The sequence below is a fragment of the Anomaloglossus baeobatrachus genome, chromosome 1 (assembly GCF_048569485.1).
Source record: "Anomaloglossus baeobatrachus isolate aAnoBae1 chromosome 1, aAnoBae1.hap1, whole genome shotgun sequence".
Classification (NCBI taxonomy): domain Eukaryota; kingdom Metazoa; phylum Chordata; class Amphibia; order Anura; family Aromobatidae; genus Anomaloglossus; species Anomaloglossus baeobatrachus.
The window spans coordinates 412,178,937-412,188,998 of record NC_134353.1 but is presented as its reverse complement, the minus strand read 5'-3'; positions in this window follow the sequence as shown (position 1 = coordinate 412,188,998).

The window sequence follows — 10,062 nt, the reverse complement described above, 5'->3', positions numbered from 1 at the left end:
CTTGGAAGAGATCTATGGCGAGACTGCTAGCGCGGGACATCTTCGCGCCAATTTTTTTTCGAGGCTGCAGCGGGAAGAAGAACGGATCTCTCAGTATGCAACAGCACTACAAGAAGTGTTAGCGGAGGTCCACAGAAAGGAGTCAGATGGACTCGGCGGCATAGGCTCTACCGACCGGATACTCCGGGAACAGTTTATTCTGGCATTGCATAGCGTATCCTTGCGGCGAGCCCTGGCAGAACGGGTCCGAGCGAATCCGGCTCTTACTTTTCGTCAAATCCTAGCAGAAGCAGTAGCCCGAAGTAAAGAAGAAAGTTACGCATCTGGAGTGGTGTGCGTCCAAACCGCCACCTCCAGAGTGGACCCAAACTGCCAGGTGGGACTTGTCCAGGTGGTGCAAGATTTACAGAAATCCGTTCTCAACGTACAGGAGAAGCTGACCCAGATGGAGCAAAGAATGAGGGACTTGTCTGGTGAACATCCCTACCCAGCTGCATCCTCCTCCTTCCAACCTGGCCCATCATACTCACGCAATAATTCCTCGGCTCTACCAATGGGGGACTGGAGGCTGCAGGCTTCCTCTCGTCAGCCACCAGAGGCACGAGGTATTCCCCAGCGAGGAGAAGACATCCACTGCTGGGGATGTGGAGGTCGGGGGCATATTGCCAGGGGGTGCCGGAATAACACTCAAAGCCAACGGAAGCCATCGTTAAACTACCAACCCCCGCAGTAGTGCGGCACTCTGCGGGGGAGGCGAGAAGGGAGGCCGCTCCGTATCATAACGAACATTTGATCGCTGGTTGTCCCATCCTACGTGTTGAATTCGAGAGTGCCCCAGTGAATTGCTTGATAGATACTGGGTCACAAGTGACGACGATGCCAGAAGCATATTTCAATCAACATTTCCAGACCCTGGCCAGGCCAGAGAAAGAGACCCTGATCCGGGTGATTGCTGCTAATCAACAACCGATCCCGGTCACAGGAGTTGTGTGGATGAATGTTCGAATCTGTGGGCATGAAGTAGGGAAAAAAGGGATCCTACTAGTCCCCGAGCCCATCAACGAAGATGTACCTGTAATATTGGGGATGAATGTCCTACGTGAATTAGATCAGATTATGTTCACCAAACGGGGACCCGGATACTGGAAGCAAGCTATTACACATAAGCCTACACAGGAAGCACTTCAACGGCTGATCCGCGTCTGTGGGACGCAGAAGAGTGTGCCATCTCATCAGATGGTAGGGGTCATCAGGGCTCCTGGGAAGGAACCTATAATCCTGCCTCCCGGCCGAGAAAGTATATTACACCTCCCAGTGGGAACCTATCGCAATCTCGATGGGATAGAAGTGATTGTTCAGCCTGTAGCAACCGGAAGAGTGGATCAAGAAGTTATGATAGCTCGTACGGTAGCTGTGGTCCAACAAGGACGCGTCCCTATCAGAGCCTTGAATGTGGGCCTCACCTTGCCTCGAGGGACGGATCTGGCCCTGGTGTACGTACATAAAGGCGAGGTAATGAGTCATAAAGAGATATCCTTATCGCCGATAGAAGGTGTGGGGTGGACCCTAGCAGTCTCTGCGAGGGCCAAAGATATGCCATCCCCAGAGTGGAGTGGAAAGGCCATCCTCGATCAGATGGAAGTGGATGTGAATTTGCTGGGCCCTGAGCGTGTGCAAGCAGTAGAAGCTATGCTGTGGGAGAACCAGGCCGCATTCGCTCGCCACACTGAAGATTTCGGCTGCACTGAAGCCATCATGCATGAGATACCGATCGGGGAAGCTCGCCCGATTCGAGAACGGTACCGACAGATCCCTCCCAAGATGTACCAAGAGGTAAAGACGTTACTGAACCAGATGCTGGATTCAGGAATAGTGCAGGGCAGCCAGAGCCCTTGGGCGGCCCCGGTGGTACTCGTCAAGAAAAAGGATGGAACCATCCGGTTCTGTGTAGACTACAGAAAACTCAACGCTTGTACCGTTCGCGACTCGTACCCATTACCACGAATCGAAGAATCCTTGACGGCCTTGGGGAAGGCCAAGTACTTCTCCACCTTGGATTTAGCAAGCGGGTACTGGCAAGTACCTGTGGCGGAAAAAGACAAAGCCAAGACCGCGTTCATCCTCCCGATAGGATTGTTTGAGTTTAACCGGATGCCCTTCGGACTCTCCAATGCTCCGGGTACGTTTCAATGGCTGATGGAAAAGTGCTTGGGAGACCTAAATTTTGAAGCGACCCTGATCTATCTGGATGACATCATCGTGTTCTCGGCCACGTTCAAAGAACACCTTGACCGGCTTGGACAGGTACTCGGGAGACTGCAGGCTCATAACCTGAAGGTGAAGCCCAAAAAATGCCACCTCTTCAAGAGAGAGATCGAGTACCTGGGCCACACAGTGTCACAAGATGGAGTCCTACCCTCCGCAGAAAAGGTGGTGGCCATTCAGAAGTGGCAAGTCCCTCGAACTGTGAGGGAACTCAAGGCATTTCTTGGACTCGACGGAAATTACCGCCGGTTCGTCAAAGACTTCGCAAAGGTGGCGGGTCCTTTGAACGAGCTGCTGAGGGGGACCGCCGGAGTGTCGAAGAACCAGGGCATCTCTTGGGCTCAAAGACAAGATGAGGTTTTTCAGGCTTTGAAGAATGCCCTTACTTCAGCCCCGATCCTGGCCTATGCGGACTTCGACCGACCATTCCTGCTGTACACAGATGGTAGCCTTCATGGACTCTGTGCCGTATTGTATCAGATGCAAAATGGACATGAGAGAGTCATTGGCTACGCCAGTAGGTCCCTGCGGGACAGCAAAAGAAACCCCCACAATTAGAGCTCCTTTCGACTAGAGCTCCTGGCCCTAGTGTGGGCCATGACAGAGAAATTTGCTGGCTTCCTGACAGGAACCAAGATCCATGTCCGGACAGACAATAATCCTCTGGCCCACCTTGAGAATACCAAATTGGGAGCCTTGGAACAACGGTGGGTGGCTCGCCTTGCAAAGTTTGACTTTACCATCTGTTATCGCCCTGCTACCGAAAACGCAAATGCGGATGGGTTGTCAAGAGTGACGGTGGAGACCCCAGTGGGGGATCTTGATGAACGATTAGAGGAGGAAGAAACGCCAGACTTTAGCAAGTTTGGGCCCTCGGTGGTTGCGTCCCAGTTGAGTAGGCAGGCTTGCACACTGCCCCGGTCCCTGGGGATGTGCTCAAGATGCAGACGAAGGGCTGCAACAGATGAAACACTGGGTAACTGAGAAGCAGAAGCCAGACAAACAAGAAAGGGCTAACCTGGACGCCGAGATGAAGAGTGTCTTACACCAGTGGGATAGACTGGAAGTTCGAGGATCAGTGTTATATCGTAAGAGACAACAGCCAAAAGATATAGAAGCAAGATGGCAGGTGGTCATCCCCGGAAAAATGGCTCAAGAGGTAGCTAAGGAAGCTCACGAGTTTGGCGCTCACTTTGGACCAGCAAAGACCTACCAATGGTTACAGCAGTACGTGTACTGCCCCAGGTTGGAGTCTGTGGTGGAAGAGGTTTGCCGGCAATGTCGAGTATGCAACCTCGTTAAAAGCACTGAACAAAGGGCACCCGTTCAGACCATACACACCAAAGAACCGCTAGAACTGTTGATGATTGATTATCTCCTCGTGGGACACTCCACTCGGGGACTACAATACTGTTTGGTTATGACCGACCATTTCTCCAAGTTCGCTGTAGTCACCCCGACTAGAGATCAGACTGCTGAGTCGGCGGCACGGGCCATCTGCCAAGACTTCATCCGGGTGTATGGATGCCCGAAGCGGATCCACTCCGATCAAGGTGCATGTTTTCAAAGCAAGGTGATGGAGGAATTATGTCGTATGTATGACATCGAGCGATCTCGGACTACACCTTACCATCCCCAAGGCAATGGAGCATGTGAACGCTTCAACCGAACTCTACTTCAAATGCTGAGAACATTAGAGGAAGATAAGAAGGCATGTTGGCCGGATTACCTGGCAGAACTGGTCTGGGCCTACAATAACCGAGTTCACTCCACTACAGGTTACACCCCATATCTACTGCTGTTTGGAAGAATTGGGCGAGAAATCATCGAGCTGAATTTGGAGCAGACAGAGGATTTCATGGAACGAACTGTCACTTCGTGGGTGAAAGAACATCGACAACGATTACAGACGATACGTCGGTTGGCTTGTCAACAGCTACAGAAGAAAGAACATATGAGCCCTAAACCGATTAAAGAGATACCGCTTCAACCTGGAGATCGAGTGTTAGTCAGAGAGAAATGCCCCAAGGGTAAACTGAGTGAAAGATGGGAAGTTCAACCCTACTGAGTGATCAAACGGGTGTATGCTGACGGCCCGGTCTACAAGGTGCAAATTGAGAATGGAGCGTCCGGCCCTAGAGTACTACACAGAAATATGTTGCGACCATGCCGGTCTGAAGCTCTTTCTACGCCAAGATCTCCTGCAGTCTCTGCCCCACTCCCTGAACATACGTCATCTGTGTGTGAAGTCGATGATGACTGGTGGACAGCCCCCGATGCAGGGGGGGATCCTCAGCCTTCCGGAAACGGAGATCCCATGGATGAGCCACTACCGCTACGGGAAGAAGAGACCAGCCAAGATTCCACTGCAGCTCCCACAGCAAGTGTTCTGCCGGAAGCTAGTCAAGCCGGGCCTGATAGTCAAGATCTTAGAAGATCTCAGAGGTCTACTGCAGGGGTTCCACCAATCCGATATGTTGAACAATGTACTAGGTCTGCTGTACTGCCAATGTTGTCTCCTCTACAGGTTTGAACCTTCCTTCAAAACACAGTGAGCTCGAAGCTGTAATGGCCGAGGTCGACCATCATTAAGTGGGGAGGCATATTGGGGGGTGCTACTGCTATGGACAATAAGAAACACGCTGCCACTTTAAGAGACAGAAACCTCCCCGTGTTGAGGGGTAATGGAATGTTCTGCTCCCCCTGCAGAAAGTGTGCTAATGGACAGCTCGAGTGTAAGAAGAGAAGTGAGTTTCTGTTTTGATTTTAGAAGCGTGTGAAGGAACACAGCTGGTGTGTCTCGGAGAATTGGAGTTTTTCTTCTGAATCGAGAGAGAGACTTGCAGATAACAGGGAACAAGCGAGGAATCTGAAGCAAGAAGAAGATTTTGATCTCCTTAACCCGGCCCAGGAGAAGTGCGCACCTCCAGATGAGACTGTTGTTGGGGGGCCCCCGGGACTGGATCCACGTCCCCAGCATCACTGTGAGTTGAATATTGTGGACATACTAGGGGCTAAGGTAGGCTTCAGTAGGTAGAACACGGCATCCGTGTGGCCCGTTTAGCAGAGGCCAGAGAGGTTACGTGCAGGGTAGTGTCGCGGGCGGGGAGGAAGGTGCCGGCACCGCGCTCACCCCTCTGCTCGGATCCGGCTGCTGCTGCTCAGTGGTGGCTCGAGCGGTGGGCCGGATCCCGGGGGTTCTCGCCCGTGAGTGAAAGGGGGTTGTTGGGTGTGGGAATTGTTTATTGTCCATGACGCCACCCACGGTTGTGGTGATTTGTAGCACCACCGCTGCTCAATATGGGGATCCCGGGAGTGGTGATGCGGAGCAGCCAGGTGTTGTGTTGCCCCTCCGTGGGTAGGGGTTGGTGATCCCGGGGCCCGGTGATGGGGTGGAAGGGTGCAGGGCCTGGTGGGCGCAGGGACGCGGGGGCAGCGCCGTGCCTTGCGGCACTGTGGTACTCACTCAGCCTGAGACGTTGACACAGTTTTACGGTAAACCACACGGCTGGAAAGACGGTTCCCACGGACGGCTGCACTTGCTCTCCCAGTAGGTAACGGTGTTGTCCCTCTGACCTGCACCTGATGTTTCTAAGTTGGTAGCGATGGGTTCCCACCGGTAACCCGCTCCCCGGCTTGGATATGGGCCGGAGGAGCCCTACTTTGCCCGCAGACGCTGGCCCTGAGGAGCTGGTGCCCTGGCGGTGGCGGTGTTCCTCACTAATGGTTGGACGGTTGTCTTCAATCGGGACTTGGTTGTTGGGGGATCGACGTCCCCTTCACTGACGGATTCGGCAAATTATGGCGACTCCTAGCCTTGCCGGGGTCCGAGAGGCCCCTGCCCTGGTGCTGACTGTCCTTCGTATACTGCTCCAGACCTCCGGGCCACTACTCGACCGCGGTCCTTCCAGCAACCTCCGAGCAGTCCCCCTCCAGACGATCACCGCTGTTGCTGACCTTGCTGACCTGTCCTGCACTTATCTGGACTCACTTCAGGCCTTTCTACGCTCCCTTTTGTTCCTTTTCTTCTTTGCTCCACTACCACTTCACTTTCACTTAGCTGTTTTCTCCTTCCTCACTCTAGCTCTTCCCTGAGCTGACTTCCACTCCTTCCACTTCCTCCTCCAAACTCTATCTGCCTGGTTCTTCCCGCCTCCAGGGCTGTGAACACCTTGGTGGGCGGAGCCAACTGCCTGGCCCACCCCCTGGTGTGAACATCAGCCCCTGGAGGAAGGTAACAAGGATTTTGGTAGCTTTGGTGTTCCTAACTGGGATGTAGGGTGTGGTGGTGTGATGACCTGTGACCCCTGGCTTGCCCAGGGCGTCACATTAGCATTGTACCTGACTTTTTTTTGTGTTTCTTGAACCTGTAATAGTTGGAGCACCGTGCTATTGAGCGGACCAGCTAGAGAATACAAAAGTGTTGTTAAATTCCGTTTTGCCACTGTATACCCCGTGCCTGAACCTGCCTTCTCCATATCTTTCCCTGCCTGTTAATAAATACACCCTTGTTGTTCGCACCTCGTCTTGTGTACTGTAACCTACTCTGCACTGCGGTGGTCCTCTCGGACATCGCTTCAAGTGTAAAAGTGAAAAGTGTGAAAGTGTATAACATCAGCCCAGAGCTTGAGGTGGACATCGCTTTGACTGCCCTAGAGGGAGAAGCACGTAGAAATGTCTGTCTACAACCAGAACCCACCCGTAGTACCCTGAAAGAGTTAGTTGGATTCTTGGAAGAGATCTATGGCGAGACTGCTAGCGCGGGACATCTTCGTGCCAAATTTTTTTCGAGGCTGCAGCGGGAAGAAGGGATCTCTCAGTATGCAACAGCACTACAAGAAGTGTTAGCGGAGGTCCAGAGAAAGGAGTCAGATGGACTCGGCGGCATAGGCTCTACCGACCGGATACTCCGGGAACAGTTTATTCTGGGATTGCATAGCGTATCCTTGCGGCGAGCCCTGGCAGAACGGGTCCGAGCGAATCCGGCTCTTACTTTTCGTCAAATCCTAGCAGAAGCAGTAGCCCGAAGTAAAGAAGAAAGTTACGCATCTGGAGTGGTGTGCATCCAAACCGCCACCTCCAGAGTGGACCCAAACTGCCAGGTGGGACTTGTCCAGGTGGTGCAAGATTTACAGAAATCCGTTCTCAACGTACAGGAGAAGCTGACCCAGATGGAGCAAAGAATGAGGGACTTGTCTGGTGAACATCCCTACCCAGCTGCATCCTCCTCCTTCCAACCTGGCCCATCATACTCACGCAATAATTCCTCGGCTCTACCAATGGGGGACTGGAGGCTGCAGGCTTCCTCTCGTCAGCCACCAGAGGCACGAGGTATTCCCCAGCGAGGAGAAGACATCCACTGCTGGGGATGTGGAGGTCGGGGGCATATTGCCAGGGGGTGCCGGAATAACACTCAAAGCCAACGGAAGCCATCGTTAAACTACCAACCCCTGCAGTAGTGCGGCACTCTGCGGGGGAGGCGAGAAGGGAGGCCGCTCCGTATCATAACGAACATTTGATCGCTGGTTGTCCCATCCTACGTGCTGAATTCGAGAGTGTCCCAGTGAATTGCTTGATAGATACTGGGTCACAAGTGACGACGATGCCAGAAGCATATTTCAATCAACATTTCCAGACCCTGGCCAGGCCAGAGAAAGAGACCCTGATCCGGGTGATTGCTGCTAATCAACAACCGATCCCGGTCACAGGAGTTGTGTGGATGAATGTTCGAATCTGTGGGCATGAAGTAGGGAAAAAAGGGATCCTACTAGTCCCCGAGCCCATCAACGAAGATGTACCTGTAATATTGGGGATGAATGTCCTACGTGAATTAGATCAGATTATGTTCACCAAACGGGGACCCGGATACTGGAAGCAAGCTATTACACATAAGCCTACACAGGAAGCACTTCAACGGCTGATCCGCATCTGTGGGACGCAGAAGAGTGTGCCATCTCATCAGACGGTAGGGGTCATCAGGGCTCCTGGGAAGGAACCTATAATCCTGCCTCCCGGCCGAGAAAGTATATTACACCTCCCAGTGGGAACCTATCGCAATCTCGATGGGATAGAAGTGATTGTTCAGCCTGTAGCAACCGGAAGAGTGGACCAAGAAGTTATGATAGCTCGTACGGTAGCTGTGGTCCAACAAGGACGCGTCCCTATCAGAGCCTTGAATGTGGGCCTCACCTTGCCTCGAGGGACGGATCTGGCCCTGGTGTACGTACATAAAGGTGAGGTAATGAGTCATAAGAGATATCCTTATCGCCGATAGAAGGTGTGGGGTGGACCCTAGCAGTCTCTGCGAGAGCCAAAGATATGCCATCCCCAGAGTGGAGTGGAAAGGCCATCCTCGATCAGATGGAAGTGGATGTGAATTTGCTGGGCCCTGAGCGTGTGCAAGCAGTAGAAGCTATGCTGTGGGATAACCAGGCCGCATTCGCTCGCCACACTGAAGATTTCGGCTGCACTGAAGCCATCATGCATGAGATACCGATCGAGGAAGCTCGCCCAATTCGAGAACGGTACCGAAAGATCCCTCCCAAGATGTACCAAGAGGTAAAGACGTTACTGAACCAGATGCTGGATTCAGGAATAGTGCAGGGCAGCCAGAGCCCTTGGGCGGCCCCGGTGGTACTCGTCAAGAAAAAGGATGGAACCATCCGGTTCTGTGTAGACTACAGAAAACTCAACGCTTGTACCGTTCGCGACTTGTACCCATTACCACGAATCGAAGAATCCTTGATGGCCTTGGGGAAGGCCAAGTACTTCTCCACCTTGGATTTAGCAAGCGGGTACTGGCAAGTACCTGTGGCGGAAAAAGACAAAGCCAAGACCGCGTTCATCCTCCCGATGGGATTGTTTGAGTTTAACCGGATGCCCTTCGGACTCTCCAATGCTCCGGGTACGTTTCAATGGCTGATGGAAAAGTGCTTGGGAGACCTAAATTTTGAAGCGACCCTGATCTATCTGGATGACATCATCGTGTTCTCGGCCACGTTCAAAGAACACCTTGACCGGCTTGGACAGGTACTCGGGAGACTGCAGGCTCATAACCTGAAGGTGAAGCCCAAAAAATGCCACCTCTTCAAGAGAGAGATCGAGTACCTGGGCCACACAGTGTCACAAGATGGAGTCCTACCCTCCGCAGAAAAGGTGGCGGCCATTCAGAAGTGGCAAGTCCCTCGAACTGTGAGGGAACTCAAGGCATTTCTTGGACTCGACGGAAATTACCGCCGGTTCGTCAAAGACTTCGCAAAGGTGGCGGGTCCTTTGAACGAGCTGCTGAGGGGGACCGCCGGAGTGTCGAAGAACCAGGGCATCTCTTGGGCTCAAAGACAAGATGAGGTTTTTCAGGCTTTGAAGAATGCCCTTACTTCAGCCCCGATCCTGGCCTATGCGGACTTCGACCGACCATTCCTGCTGTACACAGATGGTAGCCTTCATGGACTCGGTGCCGTATTGTCTCAGATGCAAAATGGACATGAGAGAGTCATTGGCTACGCCAGTAGGTCCCTGCGGGACAGCGAAAGAAACCCCCACAATTAGAGCTCCTTTCGACTAGAGCTCCTGGCCCTAGTGTGGGCCATGACAGAGAAATTTGCTGGCTTCCTGACAGGAACCAAGATCCATGTCCGGACAGACAATAATCCTCTGGCCCACCTTGAGAATACCAAATTGGGAGCCTTGGAACAACGGTGGGTGGCTCGCCTTGCAAAGTTTGACTTTACCATCTGTTATCGCCCTGCTACCGAAAACGCAAATGCGGATGGGTTGTCAAGAGTGACGGTGGAGACC